Genomic DNA, 26,027 nt, shown 5'->3' with positions numbered 1-26,027 from the left:
AACGTTAATAAAAATAACCTACATAAACACAAAACAAACACATCAACAAAAAAAATCATATCTACATAAAGCAACAGTTAAAAAAAGGAAAATGCACATTTAAACATCATCAATTTTTATAACTGTATCGCCGCAAGTATGTAATCTTTTCTCTTTAAATAGAGGTTAATTTATTTAGTCGAACCCACTGACCGGATATTAAAGGTAGTAAATTAATTAAAAAGTGGAACATCATCACACCAACGATTAAACGTTCCTATAAATTTGAAATGTAAGTGTATATTGTATGTATTCTGTTTTAAATTAATGAAACAAGTCGACAAAAAGAAACACTGAATCATTTATAAAAATGCTTATTTATGCTTCTTTCTCACGCAACAGAAACAATTTGATTTATCAAATGAAAATCTAACTTTTATTAACAATTAAAATTCCTATGCTTTACGTTCGTCTCATTTCTTAATATATTTATCATTTATTTTTATTTTTTAGTATCTATTAGATATACAGTATTTATAATGGCATGGTTGTTCAAATCAATTTTTTTATTTTTTTTATAACAAGGTATATTATTATTTAATCTTTACAATGAGATTTGTTCATATCATTTTATAATTTCAAGTTTAGTTTTAAATGCTGGTTTTTTTTTTNCTGTACGGGCACTCAAGAATCGTCCTTGCTAGGGGATGCCACGGCTTGGCCAGATACCCGGCCGCGTAACTGAGGGTGAGCTGCTCTCTCCGTAATTCGGGAGGCAATACCCCCAGCTCACAGCACAGACTGGCCAAGGGGCTGGTCCTGAACGCTCCCGAGATCGCTCTGAGACCCTGGTAGTAGAGCCTATCGAGCTTTCTCAGACGCGTTTTTCGGGCCGAGGAATAGGCCATACATCCGTAGAAGATTCTCGAACACAGCAGCGAGTCAAACATTTTTAACAAGGTCTTTAAATGCTGTTAAATGAAGTTTAATGCTTATTGAAAATGCCTTAGTTTGCCTAAAAACTGCAATACACACCATAGTTTAAAACATTTTAAATAAATTTTATTGTAAGAGAAAAAGAGAAAAAGGAAGAAAGAAAGAGGTGAGAGAGAGTGAGAAAGAGAAAGATAGAGAGAAAGAAAGAGAGAGAGAGAGAGAGAGAGAGAGAGAGAGAGAGAGAATGAGAGAGAAAGAGATAGGGAGAGAGAAAAAAGAAATAATATAAATTTAATTTTTACATTGCGAGATAGCGATTGAGTTTATACAATGTAAATAATAAAAATGTAGAAATTCCGTTTCTAACTTTTAGTTTATCCTTTAAACATTTAATTTTTATAGTTTTTCAAAACGAATACAATTAATATGCTTTAAAAAACAAATTCTGGTACTTTGATACAATTATTTAATCAAATGTAGGCGATTTATCTCTTAGTAGTGTAATTTACTTAGCATTCTTTCTTTTTCGAAGATAGCCTTGCAAATATTATATTACACTATATAGAAAGGAAAAAAATTATATTCAACCAATGCACTTCTACTCACTGAAAGTGTTTGTTTTCTGCGTGTTTTAATTGGTGTTTGTTTGTTTGTTGATTAAGTTGTTTAATTTTTTAGTGTGTTTGTTTATAATTTGGTCAACGTGGAAATTACATGCATCTTTTTGATATTTGTAAAAAAATTTTTAAATGTCTGTAGGTATTATGTTGGCGGCAATGAGTTTTATTTGGTGTAATTTTTGTGTTAATGTCTTAATGTTTTTGACGCTCGTGGTGATTTCTTTGTTTAAAATGTTTCTTTTGAAATGTATTGTGGCTTTATGTATATCGTTAATTCTGGTGTTGGGTTGTGTTAGTGTGACGTTTGTGAAGTTAACATTGTTTTTGATGTGAGTAGGAAATACCTTGTGTTGCCTGCATTTCAACAAAAAGGTTCTCTGACACTTTGAGTGAGTAGAAGAAATATAATGAAATATTTTTTTTTCATTGTATAAATTCACTTTTTTCCACATCCTACATGAATTTGTTAAATTTAAACAATGCTTGTAAATCCCAGGCTCTGAAAAAGATCTCAATAAAGATCGAAACATTGGCACGATAAAGAAAATGTTTTTCTGATACCTACGTCACACCAGACCGCATCTCACGATTTCCGAATAATCATAGACTAACGGTCACTAATCACCACACATTTCGCTGACCTTTGCACAATAATGATAGGGATATCCTGCTATCAGTCCGTATCATTGCAGTCTTTGTCAATTTCTTAGCGTTTGCAATTTTCTTCGACTGTAAAATTATTAGAATGGGACGTGTGTGTCAAAATCCACAGAGCAAGTGAAAATAAAAAGGAATGAGAGGAAGGAATAGGGAGAGGAAGGGAGAGAGGAAGAGAGAGATAGCGAAAGTAGGACATAAAAAGGAAGAGAGTGAGAGAAACACCCACAAGAACAAACATAAAAAAATAACTGAACTATGTATATTTTATTTATTCATGTAGTACCATATAGTTTTCGCACCATTATTTAATGATCAATCTTAAACAGAGATTTTATTTTTTTTAAACAGAGGTTAGGTGTTAGGTTGAACCCACTTCACGAAGAAATTAATGTATTATATACACCCGTCTTTCAATTTACGCGAATTCCTGTTCCACGAGGATTTGATTTACGCGAATAAAAATAAATATATAGTAAATGTAAATTGAATCTGTTAGAATAAAAGGACAATGTCGTTTTTTCAGCGTCAAAAGCCACACTGTTCGCTCCAAAGACAAGCCTTTAGCGGGCCTAACAACTAAGTTTTTTCGTTTTTCTGCACAACGCGTTACGATCTCACAATACTGACGGTATGAAACTGCCAGTTTTAAAACTTATAAGAAAAATATATATACATACATATCTGACTAAGACCGCGTAAATTAATTCCGCGTATAAAATGTTCCGCGTAAATTGAGGTAAATTCGCCTCGCAAAAATACGCGCAAATATACTCGCGTGTAAAAATTGTTACGTAAATTGAGGGACGAGTGTAATATATTCAGCGTTTATTTAATTTTCCTTTTTGTTTTATAAGTTTCTGTTTGAGATTTCCACAAATATTATACATGTATAATTAGTACCCATTAAAACTACGAATCGTGATATATATTTTAAGCCATTTATGTTTTAGTGGTCAATTAACGAAGATACTTCTTTTAATTCATTATTCTTTTTATGTAAGATGATGTTGAGATAAAAAAGTCAGTGACAAGAGCGGGATATTTTAAGTTTATATTTCCTTTTAAACAACATCATATCATCTTTCATTTCTAAGATTACTGTTATAAACTTTCTGTTTAATGTTTATTTACATTAGTACTTTTTTAAAATGTACTTAATGGATGTCTTTTGCAATATATTTTTTATTAGATAAGCTCGTTAATCTAAATCTAAATATTTAATGTGCCGTAGTAAAACAGTATTTTCCAATTTACTTTATAAATGTGCTGGGGTGATGCGTCTCGACATTTAGACCAGTTGCTTTCTAGTTTGACAAATCACTTTTAATTTGTTTCCCAGGTCTCAGTTCTAGTTCTTCCTGCTGTTGTATTAAAGTAATATATTTGATATAAAAATCTATTTTTATGACAAGATCAGTGTTTTTATTGAATTTGTATTATCGTAGATGAATGCATGTGTTGTTTGCATAATTACTTTTCCTATATAATAAAGCCAAGACAATAATACAAAGTGACATCCGACAAAAGATTCATCTTTCTCAGTTTACTCGTTGGGCCCTTTCTTCAACAGGTTGGTTCTTATCTTGGGCAAAGAAATCGTCGTAGAATCTCTTTCATGCCTAGTCCCTTCGCCGAGAGAGCCCGGGGGCAAATTATGTATAACAAATTTTATTATAACGTCAGAAATCAAAGGATTATTTTATTTAATAATATATCTTTAAAAAGACTTTTCGTAATATTTTAACCAACTAGTTGGGAAATAATAATTAAATTCCAAGCCTGGTTCCATTGGTACGTTGTCGGAGTGTCCAGTTTGGACAGAGTTTCTTCAGTTTTTCTAGCTGACGGATTTGTTTATCTTTAGAAAACACTGCTTCCAGATAGACAAACAGACGTTGTTTTCCATCAGAAAAGTAATTTAAAGAAAACAAGTACTAGTTAGAACTAAAAATAAAACTCGATTCATGTTCGCTATAGAATATTTTCTCCTTGGTATTTTAACTTTAATTTATGAACAGGAAATATTAAACTATAATAATCAAACCTTATGTAAATAATATTTGACAACTACATAATGACCTTCCCGGACATGTTATTCTTTCGTCGGAACTCCTTTAGTTAGGCCTTATAAAATTTCAAACCTATCAAAACCCCTTTCTTTTTGTTATGGCCTGAATGTATCCGACGCCCGCTGTTTATTTTTCAAAAGAAAGCTTTCTCACTCGCCTTTTTTCTTATCTCTTCAATGTTAACATAAAAAGCCTTTGTACTATGTAAATATTTGATAAAATTTTATACAAATGTTATTTCCATTGACTTTATATACGCCACCCTATTGCGGAAGGTGTGTTTTTATTTTTTGCATAGTATAATGCGAATTATAATTCATAGAATTTAGAATATAAAAAAGTTATAATTTTTTCATATTTTTTTGCAAATAAATCCAATTTTAATGTAAATTTTTTAAATATTAACACTTTCAATATTTCCTACGTACTCAATATTGTTTCTGTATATGATAATAATTGTAAACTTTAAACTATAGTATATTTCTAGCTTTTGTAAAAAAAAAAAACTTACTACGCCGCACAAATATGCTCATAGAAACCCTATATTTAGAATTGACCTTAGTCACATCCGTTCTGCCACCAAAGTTAGGCTTCAAAGGCAAGATATTTCACTCTTCAATAAACGCAGTTTTACCTGTTACCTACCTCACACTCTCATCCTTTCTTAAATATACACTATTTTATCATTTGTCCTCGCGAAGATCCAACTCGTAACACTATACACTATTTTATGTACAGATTATTCACTCAAGTAGGGTGGGAGAGTACTCGACATTTATCCCTTTACACAATTAACACATCTAGATCTAAAATTGATGGTCGATGGTGAAATTAATATTCCACTATCATCCCTCTCACACTACACATTCATACTAATAAATGCATTCAGTCTCAACATAGAAATATTAGGCTTATTTATTTATGTGGTGGTTCAGAAGGAAGTAGTCGGTATAAAGTCCTATAATTTTCCACAATGCCTGCTAAGTTTATTTATTTTTTGTTAGCTAATGAACCTTAACCATGAAAAACAAGCCTGCTGAGTTAGAGGTATTTCTTTGCCTTCCTTTTTGAGAGATTTATATATATATCATAGATGCTTCATACTTGGTGCTTTTGTTCAGACATAGAATTTTTTCTCGAGTCATTATGTCATTTTTGCAATTCCAACTTTAGCACACTCTCCAGTTGTGGTTTGATTTCCATGAATGAGAAAGCTGCATCTTCTTTGACTGCTTCACGTCCCCGAACCCATCTCAAGATAACTTTATTGTATTTTCCCTTTTAAGCAATTTAGACGAATATTTATTGTCGTTATAGCTGCCTGACTGTCTGAAAATACGTTTGCACATAATCGAATTGTATAAATTCCTGTTGGGAAGATTGTAGGAACCGGTCAATGAGGTTTATATTTAAAAAATATTTAATCGAAAAGTAGTTTAATAAAATACATAAAACCTGGCACGATTTTTATGGTTTATTGTTCTATAATAAAATTGCATATAACAATTTGATTACAGCAAAAATCATAAACATTCAAAAACATGGCTCATTCTATCCATTTTTTTTCCTATGTCTTCACGTCCCCGAACCCATCTCAAGATAACTTTATTGTATTTTCCCTTTTAAGCAATTTAGACGAATATTTATTGTCGTTATAGCTGCGTGACTGTCTGAAAATACGTTTACACATAATTGAATTGTATAAATTCCAGTTGGAAAGATTGTAGGAACCGGTCAATGATGTTTTGCCGTAAGTCGGTCCTTTTACCCCAATATTAACTCTCTGCTCTATCTTTGATCTACCCTTGTACCAAGCTCCTTCCCGAAACTTGGGGCTTTTCTTCCATAGTTCCGTGTTACCTATGACCACTTAGAAGGGTCTGTCAATGTTGAGTTTTCTTCCTATTTGTTAAGCCTTTTTTTTTAGTTTACTTCTCTCTAAAGTTTTGTTATGGCAACCCATAGATTTGGTTTTATTTCTTCGTTTTCCAGGTATCTGTGGAAACGTTCGATAGCCAAATTAAAAAAATTTCAAGGAATTGCATTCATAACAAAACTAACCATTTAAATTAATGCGTTCATTTGTATATTTATTTATTTTACATTTAAAAAATATTTAATCGAAAATTATTTTAATAAAATACATAAAACATGGCACGTTTTTTTATGTTTTATGGATCTATAATAAAATCGCATATAACAATTTGATTACAGCGAAAATCATAAACATTCATAACCAGCGATTTCCTGGTTCTAAATGGTAATGAAAGTCATGTGAAATCCTAACTGGCAACAAGAAACAAATAAGTAAATTAACAGTACAATAAATGCATTACATTGGTAGTAATTAGTGTTAGGATAGGTATATTCCTGTTTTTATTTAAATAATAACAAGTTGCTTTCCGATAAGCTTAAAAACTTAAAAAATAGAAGATAAAAGTTCAAAACAAAAAAAACGAAATCTGTCAAAACTATCAAAACAGAAAAACAAAATCTGTCAACTATTCAAGTTGGAATTTGTGACTTTTAATTAATTTTAATATAGTGCAATTAGCCATTATAATTTTTTTCTTATTTTCAGAACGATAGGGTCAAACGTACACAGTGGAAAAACCTTTTGAAATCCTCCCCCTCTTGAGGTGAGTTGACTATTTTCTATCCTATTGTGTTCTAATGATATATGGTTGGCTATTGATACCCATGTGCTGCGAGAAAAAGTCTTGTTTTTTTCTCTTATGAGGTTTTGTACGTTTTTCCCGAGATATTTTCTGCACCATCGGCAACTTGAATGTATTGTATTATTAAAAATATCTGTTGCTTCAAAATGCTAATTCAGTATTATAATTGTTTAAAATTCATTTCAATTCTTATTGTTATTTTGTTTAAACCAAATATTATTTAAATTTTAATTTTTTTGAGAATAGTACCCGTCTTGAAGATGTCAATAAATTTGGCGAAACTTCGGTATCGTTAAAAACACGTTTTTTGTTTCGTTTACGTTCCACATCTAGCTGACCTATCATCAACATTTTCAAATTATTTATTTTATTAAAACGCAAACCTGTTATTAAAAATCATGGATAAGACCAATTTGAAAGAAAACACTCAGTTCTTATATTTTGTTGACCCTTCCAGGAATATATTTATTTCACCAGAGCTTGAAAATTATTATAAAAAATTAAACCTTTACAAAAGTTTGAATCGTAATAGTCATCTACTCAACAAAAATAATTAATAAAAGTTGATGAAGAAGAAGTATATGGAAATAGTTAAGAATGTCATAAAATATTTACGTGTTCTTTTTATGCTAAAGACGAAATGCGCTGATACCACGATTTTTTTAATAATTTCAATTCTCTCGGTAGTACTATAAAAAAAAGCATTTCAAGTTTGCGGAGCAAATAATCCATACTTTTTTTGTCGAATTGTGCTGAAGGAATATAATTTTTTCCAAAGGTCCCTCTCGGATTTAAATTAGAATTTAATTGAGTTAGGAAGGAAGAGGTGTCGCCCTCGGGCTTGTAAATCAACGCCGACACAATTGAGACGAGATGAGTGATTTCGGAATAAAGGGAACTTTGTTACCTTCTTGCTAGCCTTGTTTCTGTTTGAAAATGGACTTCCGAGCTCTTCTATCGATTGCGTTTATTGTAATTTCCCCATTGAAAAGGCCCAACAGAAAGATAAAGTATTATAATTTTCAACTAACAAGGACTTGCTAAAAAGATGGCCAAAGAAGATACATCCTGAGCGATTTCTCTTTCAATTCTCTCGGAAAGATTTTTTCCACATTATTCTTCTGGTAGCAGTAGTAGAATATTTATTGACAAATTACATAGGACATAGGTACTAAATAAATTTATAATTTAGGTGAAAGTAGCAGGGCTCTGTACATCGTAAAGCAATCATTCGAAAATTTAAATACTTTAGGTATATATTCTAGAAACCTCGGATTCACTTAGTGGGGAAAAAGTTTACAAAAAACCACTTATCTTCTAAGTTGACTCATATTTGACAATTAAACTAATTTTGCGGGAATTAATAGTAAGTGTTGTCTAATAATAAACAGATGTCTAATAATAAATGTTAACTATAATCCAAAACATCTAAAAATAACAACACCATCAAGTGTGAAACATAAACAACAATAAAATAATAAAAAATAAAAATAAATAAATACATTTAAATAAATATAGGCATAGCTCTAAACAAATAAGACACAAGCGCTTATATCATTAAGAAGTCAGATATTTTTCAAAGGTAGAAGTTAAATGCTTTTCATTATCTTTACATTATATTTTCTTTTATGCTGCTATGTCCACGAAACTGAGGTATATCTCCCTACCGATCTGCAGACTGCATTTTGGCTCATAAAGAGACTTGCAAAAAATTGTTTCGTGCTCACGACTATGACGTCGCGAATCCATTTTATGCCAGTTTCCTTACGGATTTGGGTAAGCCTTGTGTATCTCGGTGGTGAAGTGGCAAGTCTTAGGAATTTGTTTTGTATGATTTGAAGTTTTTTGATATTTGTGACACTGCTCCAGATCTGGCAGGCGTACAGCAACATAGGTCTGACGATGGCCTTAAAAATTAGAGTTTTGTTCCCCATGCTGAGAAGCGATTCTCTAGATAAATGCGGAAACAATGTCTTAATGGCCCCATCGTCCCTTAACGACTAGACCTTGGATGTGCTTAACAAAATTAAGTTTCCTGTCTAGTCTTCGAGTTGATTCCTCGGGTGGCCGTACGGATAAAATACGAATATGTCTATTTTGTCCATTCAAGCAATAAAAAAAAAACATTACAAAATTTGACAGAAGATGAATGGCAAAAATCACCTTAATTGATACGATCCTTCCCCACAGTTCATTTATTCACGCATTTGTCATCATCAGATTGTCGTCGCGTAAAAGATTAAGAATAATAGTACACAACAGATTGTTCAAAACGTTTTATAGAAGGTTTACTCAGACCAACTGGTGTACAGCTATACTTCGGTCACAAAGTTTAACATGACAATTAAGAAAATGTTGATTGATTTTTAAACGCACATGCTTTTCCATTATTTACAAAATGATGATAAATGAAATTGTGCCTGTATGGCATTTACACTCCGTAGAAAAGCTCTCATGGAGGTAATGAGGATACCAGGAAACGGGGTTTGTGCTCCTAAGGTACTGCAGCCTTCTGGCTTATTGTACCTTAAACAATGTCAGTATGGCATTTACACTCCGTAGAAAAGTTCTAATTATCATTTTCAAAAATGTTCTTGTCCCCAAATCTGACTTTGCTCGATTCCTTGAGGTCTACCTAGACTCACGTATAATATAGAGCCACCGCGACTGAAAAGAGCTAAACAGTCTACTCTACCAACTCATGGGACGATAATCGAAACTATTGAACAAAACAAGCACTTAATCTAAAAAATGCCACTAATACCAATTTGGATGTCGGTATAGAACCGTGGAAAACTGCTAAACACCCCAATATCCAACGTCTCCACCTCTTTCATTCTTAAGTATTTAGTTAACTTATTAATGCACTTATGTTTTGTCTCCATACTACACTCCACAACGACCTCAAAACTCGTTTATTCAAAAAAGAAAATCAAAGTTCCCCCATAAACTCGTCCATTACACCAATGTTATGCCCAACCCTTGTTTAACAGATCCCATCCCGGCAATTCTAAGGTTTCTATGGGCTATAAAGCGTTTCAAGTAGAAATGGCCATGTAATCTCCTTGCTCAGAAGAATGATCGATATAAACTGGAGAAATGGAGTGCAATAGGAGAATAACTTTGATTATTTTCTCCCTTTAATGCAAATACTATGTCGATATTTGTAAACATATATATGTATCCTCTAATTGCATGTTGGTCTAGAGTTATTTTAACAAGTATTTATATATTTACTTAACTATTTACAACGCTTTATAGAGGGTGTCTTTTTTAGATGGCCCGGCTGAAATTCTCTTAAAAAAATGTGTTTAACAGTTTTTAGTGTAGTTTCACATTTTACCTTATTTGGAAACATGGATAAAAACGATCAATTAAAGAATAATCATGTATCATAATCGTATTTTTGCATAAAATATTAACACCGTGCAAAGCAAGTGCGTCGGGGGTTGGCTCCCTAGCGAATCGGGAAATTTTGTCCCTGTACTGTGAACGTTTACATGAGTGTGCTATATATATTATAATTATTTGTTAATGCGTTACTTCATGACTGTTCATTGGTTATAATTTGTTATTTGTTATCGTTGTCAATTTTTGCTTGTTTGATTATGTATTGTTTAAATTACGTTGTTGTTTAAATTGATATCATTGCAATGTAGAGGTTCTTTAGTTTTACATTATTTATAATTATTTATAACAATTTCTTAACGCTAGCTTTTTAAAACTTTGTATTTATTTATTTGCCCTTCACTTGGACAATTGCTAAATGCCTCGAGCAAAGCACAAAAAAAAGTTTATAAGAGATTGAGAAATCAACTGATTTTTTCATCTATTCTCAGATCACAAATTCAACATCACGATTAGGAAAGTTTCGATTAATTTGTAAAAACTTTATTGAATGGATTGAATCCCTTTTACCAGTCGATGAAAAACAAGTATAAATAAATTTTAATTGTTTAACATTAATAAATATGTAAACAAAGTTATTTTGATTTCTTGCCGACCAAATTTCTTTCTTAATGTATAATAGTGAAGGGTTAAGGTTAGTCGAAACCATATACAAATAGACAATAAATAAACTGGTTGCATTAGCAATGGAAAGGAATTTTGAGCGGTTTGCCCGAAGCGTTTTTGAAGGGGGTTGTGAAGCCAATAAAAATGATCATAATTTTTTTTTGAATTTTGACAAGTGTGCTTTCTTTACTGGTAAGAAAATTGATGGGCGTTTAAATCAAAATCTTATTTTCTAGAAGGACCACGATTTCATGAAGAACATATATAAATAATTTATAAACCAAATCCCAACTTAATTTTTTTCTTTCCGTCCAAATTCAGTATTAATGGAAAATATAGTACGGGTTGATATTAAACCAAACCATAAAAAAATCTACATTAGATAATCCATCAAGATCAATTATTCACAAATCAGTTATCGTTTTATCATCGTATTAAATATGGGAAAGAAAGATTGATCAGTTTGATCAAAAGTATTGTGCAGAAAATAGAGAAACTAAATCCAACATCTCAATCAAGGGAATATTGATCAATCTCTTTAATTGATTAAACTCTTATCTAATATCCAAGTGATGAAATCCAATAAAAATCTTGAAACATTCATTGATTTTTATCATGTGTTTCATCTGTTACAGATCCTCCAAGACCGTTACAAGTTTAAATCGAAACACTAAAAGCCACAAAATATTAATGAAATACAGACATAAATTAATGTACTGTAAGCAAAGACCCCAATCTAATTAAGAAAACCGTTAATTAAGAAAATTTCACTGTTAATGTACAATTAAGAGTTAAAATGAAAACTTTTCTAATGGGTCTAATCAGTTATAAAGCGGTACCTTCTTTGGTTAGACTGGGCAAACGCCCAACTTTATTATATCTTCTATCAACTCATGTTTTTAAACATTATTTACATAAGAACACTGACGATTATTTAATTATTTCTAAATAGATAATTGTATATTGTTGCACGTTGTGTATTGTTTTTCAATACCCAAAAAAATTGTTAATTTCATATTTCAAATATGTAATAATTATCATAGAATGATCTTTTCAATTTAGAGACTGTGAACATAATTTAGATTATTAACGAGCACACCACCACAACAGTTCGAAAGGTAAACATCGGTTAGACGATGTTTTAGACTTTATAAGCAAGTTTATAAAGATAGCTTTATAAACTACATGCAATGTTTAAATGTTACAAATCATAAATAAAATCACGATATTATAAACATTTTTTATATAATGTATGATTGTTAGAATCAGCGAAAAATATAACATAACTCAACCAACTCAAAAATATCCTGTTATTTATTATAATTTTATATTACATCCTTGGGGATATTAGCTTTTACTCTTTCTCTTCATAATAAAATCCTGGTTTCTGTAAAGAAGGAATTCAACAAGATTACCGTCTGAGAGAGATTATCACTGTTTGACAAGAGCAAACACGGAACGGGGTCCCGTCGAATCAATCCCTTCTCGTATTTCTGACCGCCTCCCTAAATATTGATCTTGCTAATTTATCCAAAAGAGGGTTTGTTTGGAAAACAAGAAGGAAAGAATGTTTTTCCATACTGAAACCCATGTAGAAACATTTCTTTCTTGATATATTCATTGATTCAAATATTTTTGCACATATACGATGTGCGAAGTGAATGAATTTTGTCTAAAAACTGTATAATTACAACTGAAGATTATGTTTAGTTTTCACAACCAGTTTTTATCTTATTTTATAAACATAAATACAGTATAGTGATTTTTGTTTTCTTTATTACCAAGGGTAAAATATGGATGAAGGAAGATCAGCACATCTTTTTCCTTATGTTGAAAATTGTTCAATTTCCTCCTGTGCTCTAGTATAATTTTGTAATTAGTAGTACAAACCGGAAAAGCAAGATATTTATTATATTTGTCTTTCTATTAAATTAAATGGTTTGTTTGCGTATATTCATCACATGGAATCACGTGTGGATTTTTATCACAAAATTAATATAACGAAGTCTCTATTCTACAAAAACAAATATTTGTAATTTATTCCATATATAATAACCTGAAAAAGATCAATATCATTATTTTTGGGTCGTTTGTTTATTTTTTCTTACGTGATTTCTTTTATGAAGTGTAAGGCGGTTTGTGTCATTTTTCATGTAGAAAACAATAAAAAATTTGATCTGACGTTGTGTTCGACCACTGTTCATTTTAAAACTTGCTTATACGTGGAAATTAGGGCAAAAGTAATAGCAGATAAAAACAATTTTATAGTTGTGACACGACTGAATTTCACCGAAAGATGTCGAACGTTTTCATATTTTTTCCCCTTTCTACCATCCCGCAGTACCTGAGTAAGACCCCATACCGGCGGACAAACATCGAATTTATAAATCTAAGGGACTTTCAATAAATGGGATAAAATTACCTTCCGACGATCTTTCTTTCAGGCGAGACCGCTGGTCGGTTTTCGAGGGAACAATATTTTCATATTTCATGATTTTCTTTTCTACATATAGAAGATACGGTATTATCTAAAATATTCTAACTAAGAAGAGAAGAACAGCCTTGAACCCTAATAATAATAAACCTTAATAAAACCTATGTTTAATTATGCAATAAATAAATAAATAACGGTTGTGAAACTCTAAGAATAACAACAACATTTAAGATTTAGTGAGCCGAATAAACAGGGACTTGTTCATTTCAGCGTAGTTGTGGCAAAGTCTTTTAGTGCTGCAAATGATTTGGTCTCACAGACTAGTTTATGGAGATTGGGCTCCTGATTCTCCTCAGGTGATGGCCTTTCGCAAACGTTCTCTTTCTACATTGAATTTGGTACAGCTGAAGAGTTCGACGTCTTCTTCAGTGCCTTTCTTTTTCACGTTTTCATCTGAAACTATCGCTTAGAGACGCACAAAAGGATACAATATTCTACAATGTCAGGAGGCATCGAGAGCAGCGGGATTGTGCGAATCGGAATTTTATATGTTCGAAATAGATTCGGGGCTTCAGTAAATAGATTGAGGGTGCTCTTCATTTATCTGACAGTAAGTAGAGAAGTAGATGCATCCATAATTTACGAAAAATTTAAAGTCCAGCTATGCGATGACTCGGATGGAACTACTGTTCCATCCCACTAATGGGAAATGATGCCTCAAAAATCTTGAAAAAAATTTCATTCTACGAAGATCTACAGTGATTTATGAACAAATGCATGTAAAAATAAATGCAGATCAGTCAAACTTTTCGATATCATTAAATTGGCCTTAACTGAAGAAATGTGTACCACTCAAAATATGTTCTTTATTGACGGACCTGGAGGAGGCGGTAAGACTTTTTGATACAAATGCCTGATAAAAATACAAATCTGAAACTTTTTCTCTTTTGGTTCTTGGTAGAATAATCCTGTGATAGAAGGAAAAGAGCATAGAAATCAATTTATCCAATGAATTACTTGTAAAAGAATTTTTATTTATGATAAATAATTAAAATAAAAAATAATCAAACTAATGATATAATTAATGTCTACAAAAACTGAAATAAATTTGAAAAATTATCAGTAACCATCCTTAATCAAAATTAAATTGATATAATTATAAACTCAATATTGGAAATCAAAATACGTTTTTTTTTTCACGAAGCGATACATAATTTGGTATTAGAAAATTGTCGACTGATTTTGTTCATGTTATTTTATTGTTTCTAATAATCTGTCTATCTTAGCTGGAATTGTCATGTCAGTGGTTGATACGTCTGTTATTTCGTTTATCGAGTTCACATTTTTGTTTTTATTAATTTTTCTCTCTCTCGTACTTCTTTAATTAAATTTGTTGCGATACCAGCACGTATAGCATTATTGATTCGTCGATTTTGAATTTAACGTTATATTAAATAGCTTCACGTCAAATCGTGAATTAATAACGATATTTGGAGACTGCTAGGAGAAGGTGAGGGCCGCATCAAGGCTCCACGTTCACAGCTTCACTGCAAGGGTTGAATTCCAGCCCTGCAAGGGATGTATATTGGAGAGAATTACGCTTGCGTTATTAGTTTTTTTTACTGTTAGCACGGAGATAAAGTTGGATTATTTCGGAACTATTTTTTAATTAAAAAATAACAAAGCTTCAGAAATGAATCGTTAACAAATTTCGTTGACGTATTTTTTGCATTATTACAAAACAAAATAAGCACAAAATGTTGACTGCAACGCTAATATAAAATTATAAATATGTTTTCACAATATAAATATTAACTTTGATAGGTTTTATCATTTTCTTTCCTCTCTCCCTTGTGAGTAATAACTGTTTCATCCAAAAGTGTATAACAAATTGCTCCGTGCGTGCGATTTGTGATAAATAGATGTAAGACTACTAGATTACTATTATGGTGTATGTGAAAAGTACAGGTATACTTACAATTTTATATAAAATTTACAAATGTTCGACAAGTTTGAACACACTCACTCTCTCTCCTTCTTCTTCTCTCACTCACCCACTCACCTTCTCTTTCCCTCGCACTCTCTCTCTCTCTCTCTTTCTTTCACACTCTATCATCTTTCTTTTTCAACCGATTTGTGTATCTATTTATATATTCATCTTTCTATCTCTCTATTAACCTCTTTTCGAAGCTCTTATTTTATACATGCAAACCTTGTTATTTCTTTTTTTAAATTTTACTTTTATTTTTGCATTAGATTTACAATAAAGTCATTGTATTAAAATGATGACAGTTATAACAAAAGCGAGAAAAACAAGCTATCTTTGTTTAGGGGTCTTTTCTGAAAACAGGATTAAGTTTGCAATCCGAACTTTTTTTAACACCGCAATTTTGAAAAATAACTGACGTAAAATCAGTCTCTTACTGTATCATTTGATCTAACATATCTCGTCTGACAATTCCAACTACTTTTCTTCAATATAATATTATTAAGGAAATCGTAATTTTATCCATTTTCTCTTCTTACCATAATTAGTACCCACCAAGAAGTATTACAATTTTCACTGTATTCTGTCCCTCTCACTCACTCACTTACTCTCTCTCTCTCTCTCTCTCTCTCTTTCTCTCTATTTCTTTATATACACTCCCGCATCCGTACCTCTGAACAGAATATACGGGCGTTGAAACCACTCTCTCGTTAATTGAATAGTCCAATTACTTTAACTCTCGATACCCTACCTACGTAATTAAATTAAATTATCTCCTTTCCTAACATTAAATTTCTTATTTTGTATTCATGGTGATCAATTATGATGAGTTTTTCATCGTAAAAAATCATAAAATAGGGACCACAATTAATTAAATGTTTATTTACCACACCTCGTATTAATCACGTCATTTAAATATATCGAACAAAAATGAATTGTTATTTATTTATAAATTTTACTTTAGGCAAGGGATACAACTGCAGAAAGGGTTAAACATTTTAAACTGTCATGTAGGAGGGTAAGCGTTTTACAACCTCGGTCGCCAGTGACCCAGAAAGTTGGGATTAAAAATGAAACAGGTGCCACCCGGAGTGTTGATAAATAATAAGCCGGCTATTGACGACCTGAAACTGGATTTCTTTGACGCTTTAAACCGACGGTGAGGGACTGACCGAAAAGTGTCGTAAAAGCCCTTAAGGAAAATGTCCTACTTGTTGCACACTTTATAAATGTGTGACCTTGCGGTCCTTACCCCATTTTTAATACTGTAAATTGGCATGCAAATTCGTCTCAATAATTTTCCTTCTTTTTACCGCCTCATTTTTGTGAAATTTACAACTGTCAGCTTCAAAATTGAAGTGGTGCCGTGTGAAAGCACTATTCAACTTTTCAACACCAGCTTTGTGAAATGAATCATAATATTTATGGTTATACATAAACTATTAGATAAACCAGAAAAAGAGTTGTGATTTAAAAAGTTTGCATATCTATAAAATAGTGCTGACAATGATGATTTAACATAACAGTAAAAATGTAAATTATCAACCCCATTAATGTAATATTCAGAAATTTGAATTGTCAACAAATTAAACCTTGAACTTGTTACAGTTGCGGTATGGTTGACCTTTTTGACCTTTGGTAACAATCGCACACAATTGTGTTAATACAAACTCTGGAATATTTGGGTCAGTAAAATGAAAACACATCCCAGGAGTGTAAATTGAATTTATTTGACATTTTCAATCAATTATTTAGAACCCAGACGCTTAATAGTCTTTCACGTAAAATTTCATTTTTTGGGTTAATTTTAAAGTAAAAACAAATTTAATTCCCACTTAAAACGATTTTTCTTTTTTAACTTAACCTTTAAATATGTTTATATGATTATTTTTCTTAAGAATTAAATTCACTATTTTTCGTGGTCCGCTTGACCAATTAATAACATTCAATTAATTAACGTATTTATTTAGAAATCGTGAGATGCGGTATGGTGTGATGTAGGTTTCAGAAAAACATTTTCTTTATCGTGCCAACGTTTCGATCTTTATTGAGATCATCTTCAGGGCCTGGGATTTACAAACATTGTTCACATATTACAATTACATTTTGGATGTGGAAAAGTGAATTGATACAATGCAAAATATATTTTCTATATATTCAATCGAAGTATTTCTACTCACTCAAAGTGTTTGTCTTCTGTGTAATTAAGCCATTCTTCCGTGTCGTGTCGAGAGTGCAAGTGAGATTTTGCTATTTTGTGCTTATATACGTTGGATTTGATTGAATATATAAAACAAATATATTTTCCATTGTATAAATTCACTTTCCACATCCAAAATGTAATTGTAATATGTAAACAATGTTTGTAAATCCCAGACCCTGAAGATGATCTCCATAAAGATTGAAACGTTGGCACGATAAAGAAAATGTTTTTCTGAAACCTACATCACACCAGACCGCATCTCACCTTTATTTCTAAATAAATATCGATTAACGGTCACTAATTACCACACATTAATTAAGGTTTTAAGTTGAGATAAAAAGAAAGTTAAGTTAACTTAAGTTTCTTAAGAATATCGAGCTGGTGGATATACGTACATACAACCAAATGCACCATTAGTTTTTTCTTACTGCCAACCGTTGCAAAAAAAGATGTGGTTTTTCTCCATTAAGGAGAGTGGTTTTGTTAGGAAAAGGTGATAGTCTGGATTATGGTTTAGATGATGACGTTAAACGAAGATTATCACGTTTCAAAAGTTTGTGACTGGATAATGTATTAACTTAAATTTTCCTACTGGTTTATAAAATACTTAATTTTCAAAATTGAATTATAACAGAAAAATAAATAATTTTTAAGTATTGAACAAGTAATTTTTACCCTTTTAATAAAATTTGAGAAACTTTTTATTTCTTCTGATTAAGTGTAGTTTTTTATTGGTAGTGATAGTCTTTTGCTGTTTTCCCCGAATAAACATTTGAATTTAAATTTATGTTGCGGGTGTCTATTTTGAAATAAAAGTTAGATTGCGGCAGAAAAAATCCGTCTGCAGTCCTCACTCGATTCCTGCTGTTAGTGCAATAGCGCACCGTATCTCCCCAATAATCTTTCTCCCATCCTCCCACTGTACGATTTGTCGATAAGTATAAAACTGAGGGATATCTATAAACGATACTTCGTCATTATATAATTTTCTGCCAGTCCTATTTTGTCATAAGTGACCCAAATTTGGAAACGACGATAAATGGGAAATTGAAAACCGACGCGGAATTTTTATCGTTTCCACGTAGGATTTATCGACAGAGGAATTAAACATAAAAACATTAACGTGTTTTATGGCTCTTTAGACTTTACGAGATCCAGAGCATAATTTTTATTACTGTTAAATTTAACGATGTACCTTTGCAAATACATTTCATAGTTGAAGGAATCGTAATTGAGTCGTAATTTAGACTGTTTTGGAAACTCAAACACAACCTACCAGCTACCTATTAACTTATCCAAATATATCACAAAATCTCATATCTCTAAATTATTCCAATTTTTTTAACATTTATGTATGTTTGCATGGTCTTCTTAACATATTACATGCACTTAAAAGACAAATTATGATTTTAAACAATTACATATAGGGAATTTATTGTGTAAGATTGTGCCTACAGAACTAGCAAAACTAAGCAAACTGGTCAAACATTTTCAGTTTTTCAATGAATTCGATTTACAGAGATGCTAAAAATATTCCACAGTCCATGTAATAATTCAGCGTAGCAGTTTTGTCTGGAGTCAAGTGAACGCTTCACAACGATGGGTTTTTAAGAAAAGGGACACTTTCTTTTTCCCATATTCACAACGGAACAAAATAAAGTTCGTCTCATGTAACACTTTCACAAGGGCAAGTCCTGTAGATTGGATCCTGTAATATCCAAAAACAATACAGATATTCTCTGTTAAGTCCGTGGTCTGAAAGCACTTGGGATATGCTTTAGGACAGACGAACGCTACACGGTTGTTGTGTGTTGACCTGTTGCAGAAAATGGCCAACGTTGTTCCCACTTTCGTAACCCGTTGGCCGCAACTAATTCGTCCACATAAACATTCGGTACCAAACTGAAGGACTCTGACTCAGAGTCTTCTGAAGCGTCTTTCTCCAGTTGTTGGTTCTTTCATTGCTCCTTTATGAACTTCCTTATAAACACACAGATATCAAGATGCCGTATGCGGTTCAGAACGTGCAAATGCAACTAGGGGCAATTCCTTCAATCCGTAATTGAATCCAACACTACCTGAGAATCTACCCTAACGATTGATGGACAGCTACTAGGAAGGCTAAGCTAAGGGAAGGGGGAAGCACACTAGCCATTGCAATGAGTTCAACATAGCCGCTAAATCCGCCTGATTATTAGAGCACTGTTTTGCTAATCCAAATTTTTCCTCTTGGATAGAAAATTTTGCAAATAGCGTCCTCTCTCCCATCATTACTCATTTTATACATCCGTCCTAACCAAACAAACATCAACGATAAAAAATACAAGAATTTTGCTTTGAAGAGTGGACGAGGGACAGTCGTAAGGTTAGTTGTAGATACGGGCAGTGTGCTGTTGAAAATCTGAAAAAAAAATTGCCACCCTAAATAGAAAATTAGCACTGTTACACTCTCGAAGATGGTTTTTGCTAAAATGTAGGAAAAATAAGGTGTTTCCTTCCCACATAGCAAATAACATCAAATTCATTAGCTTGTCCAAACTTCAAAGCAAACCCTTTGTATTTATTTTCGTTGAGGCCATGATTTCGAGTGTTTTGGGTGCATTTTTATATTTGTTACACTTTAAAACATTAGAAATAGTTTCAAAGTCCTGAAGAAGAGGATATATTCCAGGAAAGCTTGACGGAGGAACTGAGTGGTTTTCTTTCTTACAAATTCGCCTTATTCCTGAACTGTTTTACACCTAATGATTATATCAAGGCTGATATCAATCACATCAATATAATATAATTGCTGATATCGCATTTTATTGATCATTCTTTAAGGATTTTATGTATAGAATCTCAGGGAAGTTATTTTGGAAATAAAATTTGTTTTGTTAGAATACTTAAATATATTTAGTAGGTGTTAGTTTGTACATACCTATATCATAGTTAAAATGTTGAAACTTAAAATTTAATATTCAGTCCAGGGCAGCCGATTTTTTATGTTGCATAGAGTCCTTCCAATTTTCCATTTGTTTCCTCTCTACATGTGAATCTGATTTTTGGGTGATATGAATTGAAGATCTCATACTCATTTAAATTATTAGAAATAGTTACTTTCTATCTTTCCAATTTGCCTTATCTTTAATCTTTTCTGTACAATATTAAAATTTCAAATAAAGGTATATGACATTGTGTTTAACCAATTACCAAAAGCTAAATAAAAGTTCAGTTTTTACTTAAAAACAATGGTGAAGTTTTTTTTAGTATCATTTGTTTTTAACTATTTTCCGTAAACGCAAATGATCGATGAATCTGGGAAAAAATGTGAGTTATCATTTGAATAAAGTTCAGTTGTAACTTTTTAGAGCTGATCCTAAAAAACCTGCTTAAATTTTTTTTAGGTTGAGTAGTTTTTGGGAACAACCATCGAATGTAAGTAGACACCCCATGCGGGTAATGACGAATAATGTGTAATTCAGAGGATGGTTTTACTCCCAAAATGCAGCAAAAAAAGGCAGTGAGCCCATTCATTAGACGGGTTTTCAGGAAGCGGATGGACACAAGATTTCATGAAAAATATTTTCGTTGCAATACCTAAAACGACTTCCCAAACTACTTACACATTTTTTTTCTTGTTTACTTTGACACTAGCTTAAGGGACTGTGAGAGAATTCCTGTAATTTGCTTGTTTTTCCAAATCCTCTGCTCCCGATTCCTCGCGTTTTTCACATTCTTTCTTAATTTTCTTCTACAAATTAAATTGGAATCTTGAGTAAACTGCTAAGATCGTTTAAAATAGAAATATTTGTGCAAAATTTTTACGTTTATATCTAAACAGAAAAAAAATCGTACAATGAAATTAAAAGTTTTGTAAATTTTGCCATTTCAAAAAGGTCTAATAATTTGCATAATTTCAGTTAAAAATAAAATATTACAAGTATTTTATTGGGTAAGTTTTCTTAATGGAAATTTATTCAAGGACAAACGTTCAGACGATATGTTCGATTTTCTGGAGAAATGAGTTTTCCCCCTCCCCACAAAAAAAAACATAAAACCAAAAGTATCAAATATTATTACACATTATTGAGAATTCCATCTAGAATTTTCGTACGCCGTCTTAAAAAACTAATCCTCATATTCATCTTTCATAACAAAGTCCACACCCCTCGCTTTGGATTTAGCTCCATTTTACTGTCCAGCAAATATTATGAGAAGTCGACACAATATCTTCTACTTTAAAAACCAAACATTCAAATGAACAAATACCCTTCTCTTTACTTTCAACCCTACTAGGAAAGCTTTAATGTTCAACCCTAAAAATTATCCAAGACGCCTAAGTTGACTATCTAGTGGCCTTGTGACATCCTAACATAACCCTAAACCAACTTTTTAAATTGAGAGTTCTAACAATAGCCGGCTTCCCTCCTTCATCTCTATGTTTTGACTGGTTTCTGCCTATACATTTTTCTACAGAAAGTAAAAAATAATTTTTAATTATTCAGAAATCGTGAGATGCGGTCTGGTGTGTCTCACGATTTCTGAATAATTATCGATTAACGGTCACTAATCACCACACAAAATAATTTTTAATTTTTTTTTCGAAAATGACGCAGGGGCCAAAAGAATATTTGTTCCATTTTGGGTGAAGAAACACGTTTTGAATTTCTACACATTTGTAATTTACCACATATTGATATAAAAATTTTATAATGTTAAAAAAAACCTTTTTTCCTCTACTTTAAATCGTTTCAAGATCCTAGGGCGCTGTTCAATGAATATGGATGTAAATCTATTTGCGTCAAAGCTGTTAAAAAGCTTTTTAAAAGATTTTTATATAATTCATGCTGAATTCTTGAAAAACGGAAGATTTTTTACGGCATACTCTCAGCAATTTTATTTCAAGTAGATCCTATTATTAGACGGTGGTTATAAAAGCAACCAACAATCTCGTTATTGTAATGCTGAATTAAATTATTCTTTTGTTTAAAACAAAAGCGTTAACTTATTTATTTTGATTTATTTTCGACTTACTTTTCAATTAGAAAAACAAATCAATTTGACAGTAACCCAGTTTCTTGAATGATTTATTGATAACTGTTATGGGGTTTGGATGTTTTTGAAAGGATTGCACAACTTGTCGGTTGCGTCATTTGGAGTATCGGGCAATCTTTTATCAACAGGGTTTTCCTCCCTTTTGTTATTGAGCCATGATTCTTACTATTGTTCTGTTTTGTTTTGCCTTTCAGATGTCTGGGCTCGGAGATAGTTCAAAAAGAAACCGGACGAATTGAGACAAAAGGGCCCTAGGCCGTAATACAACTACCGTAAGTATAGAAAATTTTGACTAACTAACCATGAATACATTTTTTCATTTTCTTTAGCGTAATATCCATTTTTTGCATAAAAAACTATGAATGAATCGGTGAAATACATATCTTACTGGAAAAAAATTCAATCGTTTGTCTATTTATAACATAAAATTTTCACTTCTCGTGTATTATATTAAAATTATTAAATCAGATTTTAATAAAAAAATAATTAAAGGCAATCCTTATCATTCACCGTCAACGTTTTGTTTGGAACAAATATGCATAGTTTAATGTCTTTACCCATCCAGCGATGTAGGGACATAACGCACATTAACAGTTTTATTAAATTCCGCCGTATTTTAACGTCTGACTCCTGAATAATTTAAAGCCTGTTCTTCCGTGAGGTGATCGCTGTTGTTTAAAGGAATTATAATCGCTTGACTGCGCCTAAACCTAACGTTCTGCGGCAGCGAGTGTGGGGATTCGTATCATTTTGTTATTTGATATCGGCGGAATCTTCCACACAAAAAGAGTTTAATAAAACAATAAATTGTTTCTGACTAGCGAGGTTTGAAATACGTTTAATATAAAAGAACTGACATACAGGATCGTGTAAATCGAGGGTTTTGGAAGTATTCCAATGTAGTCAAGTGAAATCCTCGAATCGAATATTTCCGTTGAAATATTCGAGTAGAATAATAAAGCTTTTGAACTGTCGTTACTAGTAAATGAACAAAAAATATAAATTTTGTTTAAAAAGAGTATTAAATAATACACATCAATATTTTACCCAAGAAATCTACCCTAAATACACTAGTAGATTAAATTATCTAAATCATAGAACAAAATAAAACAATATTGCTTCATGTACATAGAGCGTGCTTTTAATAATACCTTACATGAACGGCATTAACCCTTCGACGCTTAACCATAACAAATAATAAATGGCAAATTTGATGGAATTTTTTCAAGATGTTTCCTAAACTTAGTACAAATTTAGAATAAGGATATGTGGCTGGGTGTCAACCCCCTAAATACATTAATTTCACATAGATACGCTCAATCTAAAAGCATTCTCTTTAAAAATATAAAAACGTAACTATCTCGAGGAAAACAAAGTATTTGGGAATCACATAAGAACAAAAGCTTACCTGGAAGAAACATATAAAAACCTAAGGCTCATATGTTGGCCAAAGATTATGTAGTAAAACATGACATAGAGGTACAAATCTACAATTTTCTTGTTGGCTACATACAACAAATGTTAGATCTGCGGCCATATGTTGGCCAAAAACGTTAGAAAAGAAGCTTCAGGATCAATTAAAGAAATTATGCTAATGCATTCTTCTCCTATTTCTAGCAAATGGCATTAGGATTGCCACAAAATGATATAAAACCCGTCTTAAGAGTATGCCGTCATAAAATCCGTAAAAAGGAATAACGTGGTTTAAAAAAGTCCGATGAAATGAAAAGACAATTTTGACTAAACCTTCCAAATAAAAATTTGAAGAAGAAATATTTGGTAGAATAAAAACCCTCTAATAAAAACTAACAGGATGCTTATTATTGTGTATAAGAGGTCTGTAATAAAACATTGAGTCGGCGCAGGAGAGAAAAGTTCAAATTTGAACGTAGGAAAACTTTTTAAATTCTAAACCATCAATTTTCTAACTGAAATCCAAAGGAGAAAGCACAAAAAATACATAAATAGTAACTTAGGTGTAATTAAGGGGTGCACAGATATACAAATTATTAGAGAGCAAAGCAGCATTATTCTATCTTCAATTCAAAGCTGATCTGGAAAAATTTAATCTGGTAACTCTGATGTGCGCACTAGGAAAAGCGGAGATTGAAGTCAACGAACCGGCTGACAAACTAGCCAAAGCAGGAGGAGCACTCAAACCCTTTGTCCGGGACCTCAGACTGACACGCCCCAAACCATGCGAAAAGCGGACGGAAATGAATGGAGTTGAATGAATTAATCATGTGTAAAACAATCAAAGAAGTTCGTTAACATCTCAACCGGGAAAACAAAAATCAAGCCTTTAAGTATCGTTAAAAAATTAATAAAGATATACTTTTTTCACTAAAAAAACGAGAATTCAAGCATAAATAAAATTGATGGACAGTTGGTGTGAATATTTTAAAATAAGTATGAATATTCTAAAATACGTATGAATATGAGATCATCGAAAAACCAACTAATTTGTATAATCGCCCCGTTTAAGGTACGATCGGTAGCGTTAAATAATATCAATCCGATTAGTCAAATTAAGTCGGAAAGCGTGAACGTGAATCGATGCCAAATTGAAAAGCTAACTGATTATAACAACCCTTTCGGATTGACCGAGCTAAAATTAGGCAAATCGGTTCTCATGTGGTCAATTTTATTTTACAATTACAACCATAAAATTAGCTGATGACCAATTGTTCTACAATTATCACTTCTAATATAAAAATAACAAGAGATATTTGATATAATTTTGATCTTTAAACGTTAAAAAAGTTAAAATTCATAGCCAATAGCCTAACATACTGAGCGTACACAGGTTTTTTAAAATGATGTTTATGCAATTTTAATGTGCGCCTACAAAGAAATGGTATTAGAACATTGGTACTTCTTGCTATGGATGCTCTAAACAACTTTGCTATGTACTTCAATCGATCTGCTACTTAACGTTGATCCAATTCACTGTTTTTAAAACTACTCAACCCGGAGGGGGCTCTTAAGGACGTTCTTAGAAATGCATGCCATAATTTTTGAAATTGAATTTGGTCGTTTCTGATCATGTAGCCTTGCCTATTCCCGCTGGACTCTTGGAGGTCTGTGGGCTATTTCTCCAATCGAGTATTTTTACCCATTATATTTCCTAATAAAAAAACTAACTGTAAAATGTTTTATAATTGAAACAAATGTTCTAATTTCCTTGTCTTAATTATTTCTTGTGAATAACTAATTTAAAAGTCTTATTTAACTAATTTAAAAGATACAAGCTTTTTATTATATTATTAAAAGAATAAGCGCTCTCTGAATAAGAGTTAATATTAATAAATTTTGTTGCCTTTTTAATAGATTGAAATTAGTATTGGAAGGTTGTTAAAGAGAAGCCAATTTTTAAAAAATCAATTTCCTTTTAATTCAAGGAGAATGAA

General features: G+C 31.8%; 1 protein-coding gene across 1 annotated transcript in view; it reads left to right on the top strand.

Annotated features, from left to right (window-relative positions):
• LOC106662551 overlaps positions 1-26,027 on the top strand; it is a 90,290-nt gene that overhangs the window by 8,226 nt on the left and 56,037 nt on the right. Inside the window, exons 2-3 of the mRNA XM_014386728.2 lie at positions 6,846-6,903; positions 22,812-22,889. The gene's annotated coding sequence lies outside the window, so the exon portion shown is untranslated. The remainder of the gene's footprint in view (positions 1-6,845; positions 6,904-22,811; positions 22,890-26,027) is intronic.

The sequence above is a fragment of the Cimex lectularius genome, unplaced genomic scaffold, assembly GCF_000648675.2.
Source record: "Cimex lectularius strain Harlan isolate CLEC.00 unplaced genomic scaffold, Clec_2.1 scaffold30, whole genome shotgun sequence".
NCBI classification, from domain to species: Eukaryota; Metazoa; Arthropoda; class Insecta; order Hemiptera; family Cimicidae; genus Cimex; species Cimex lectularius.
This window is presented reverse-complemented; position numbering and strand designations above follow the sequence as displayed.